General features: G+C 56.0%; 1 pseudogene; it reads left to right on the top strand.

The window, feature by feature from the left end:
- Positions 1–2589, top strand: part of LOC102756074 — a 64275-nt pseudogene that overhangs the window by 40614 nt on the left and 21072 nt on the right.

Below are 2589 nucleotides of genomic sequence, written 5' to 3'. Positions count from 1 at the left end.
GTCCCGCCAGCCAGCAGAGGGCGGGGCTTGCGCGGACACAGTCGGGACACCACACCGCTGTCCTCCTTGCATCCTGAGGAGGGTGACCCTGGCCCGTCTGGGGGTGAAGGGACCTCTACAGCCCCTGTCTTCCTCTCTAGTGTCGCCAGTAGTCCGCCAGCCTGGCCTCCCATCCTGGCGCTGCCCAGGAGCTGAGGAGCTCCCCAGCAGCACCCAGGCGGAGCCCGCAGGCCCAGCCCCGCTGGCGCCCCGCAGGGGACACGGGGCTGACCAGATGCCGGTGGCTGGAGCAGGGCGGCTCGGCCCGTCTGGAAGGGGGTCTCTGCTCACCTGACAACGGCGAAGCGGCCCCTGCAGCGAGTGACAGGCTGGACACAGACAAGAGGCGCAGCCCACCACCACACAGAGCCGAAGCCCTGAGACGGGAGCCCGGCTGTGACAGTCACAGCCCTGCCCCGCTTAGGACCTCGGGGCCTTGTGCTTGGGGTGACCCCCAGTTACGGCCACTTCAGGGGCGCTCTTCCCCTGGCGGCAGCCTGTGAACCCTCAAGTCCTGCGTTTCCGCCCCTGCAAGTGGCCACCCCAGGCCCGGCTCCCTGTGTCCCCTGATGTGACAGGTGAGGGGCCCTCACAGGGGGAGCTGTCTCACCCCAGCAGGTCCTGTGCCCCTGACCCCTCACCTGGGCAGTCTGTCTGGCCCCTGCTCCCAGGGCCTGGGACTGGGCCAGCGCCGCGTGGAGGAGGTCACGGCCGCGAGCATGGAGCTGTCGTCGGAGTGGAACCAGGAGCAGGAGCGTGCCGCCTTCTCTAACGTCAGGTCCCGCAGTCACAGGCAGGGAGGGGACCAGCAGCCATAACCGAGAACCCTCCAGGTGTCCCCAGCACCCTCCCCTCTTCCCCATCAAGTGCTCTCATCCTGAGCTGCTCTGAACCTCCAGTGAGAGCAGGTCCCTCCTGCCTCAGGCGACCAAAAGGGACACTGCCGCGGCCTCTGGCTCTTTTTCCTGCCCCTGAAAGGAGAGATGACTCTATAAGAGCTGCTGCATGATTTCAGCCAGTCTTGAGCCTTATGTCTCTGTAAACCTGGAGGCACTATTGTAAGTGAAATGAGCCAGACAGAAGAGGACCAGTCCCAGGGGGCCCATCATGGGAAGCTCCAGGGACCTGGCCCGAGAGGGGGGGCGGGGTGTTCAGTGGGATGGGGCTTCAGTTTGGGAAGGTGAGAAAGTGCTGGAGATGATGGTGGTGATGGTTACCCAATAGTGTGAATGTACTTAATGCCACCGAACTGGACACTTACAAACTATTAAAATGGCGCCCTGTCCAGTGTGCTCAGCGGTTAGAGCACCAGCCCACTCACAGAAGGGTCTTGGGTTTGATTCCCTGTCAAGGTCACGTACCTGGGTTGCAGGTTCAATCCTCGGCCCTGGTTGGGCCAGGTATGGGAGGCAACCAATCAGTGTGTCTCTCTCACCTTGATGTTTCTCTCTCTCCCCTTTCTCTCCCTCCCTTCCACCCTCTCTAAAAATCAATGGGAAAAAATATCCTCCAGCCCGGCGGGCCAGTGTGGCTCAGTGGCTGAGCGTCGACCTATGAACCAAGAGGTCACAGTTCAATTCCCAGTCAGGGCACACGCCCTGGTTGCGGGCTGGATCCCCAATGGGGGACGTGCAGGAGGCAGCAGATCAATGATTCTCATCATTGATGTTTCTATCTCTCTCTTCCTTTCCCTTAATCTCTGAAATCAATAAAAATATATTTTTAGAAAAAGAAAAAATATCCTCGGGTGAGGATTAATAAAAATAAATAAATAATAACTTTATTAAAATGGTGAATTGACATTATGTGTATTACACCGCAACAAAAATTTTTGTCAAAATATCTCTGTGTAAGAGACTGAACTATTTCCAGGGCAAAAGAACAGGATGTCAGAGATTTTTGCTCAAACTAATCTGGTGGGAGCGATGAAGGTTTGGGAGGGATGAGCGAAGGTGGGTTCTATTCCTGAGCTGAGCGGTGGGCACAAGGGGTTAATTATACGGTGGCCTGTACTTTTGCATATTGTAAAGTTTTCCACGATAAAGCGTTAGGGAATGAAAGGAGCATCTGTCTGTCGTTTTTCAATACAGGACATTTCTTCTGTGATTCCTCTGCGATTCACCGCGCGGCCCGAGACGGCACAGCTCTGAGGTGGCGCTAGTTCAAAGTCTTACCCATAATGACGAATTCGGACATGTCTACCCGCCTTGGGAACCGGGCGACGGGATTTCAGAGCTGCTAGTCAACAGTGCAGTCTGTGCCCAGCTGACGGGGGAGAGGGGCCACAGCGGCTCCTGGGGAAGGCTGGAGGCCGGGTGCCTCCCTGGGGATGGCCGGTTTTCCTCTCCCTCCCTGGGGAAGGATAGAGGTGATTTGGGGCTTTTGCATGCTAAGGACTTAACCCTTTATGTGCTCACCCAGTTTCCCACTTGATTTTTTAAATTTATTTGTTGCTTATTCTACTTTCTGAAGATTTCATCTTTAAGAGTAAGTCTACAGTCTATAACAATAAAAGCGTAATATGCTAATTAGACCGGATGTCCTTCCAGG

This window comes from Myotis davidii, unplaced genomic scaffold (genome assembly GCF_000327345.1).
Source record: "Myotis davidii unplaced genomic scaffold, ASM32734v1 scaffold747, whole genome shotgun sequence".
NCBI classification, from domain to species: Eukaryota; Metazoa; Chordata; class Mammalia; order Chiroptera; family Vespertilionidae; genus Myotis; species Myotis davidii.
The sequence above is the reverse complement of the archived record's forward strand: the minus strand, read 5'-3'. Positions and strand labels throughout refer to the sequence as shown.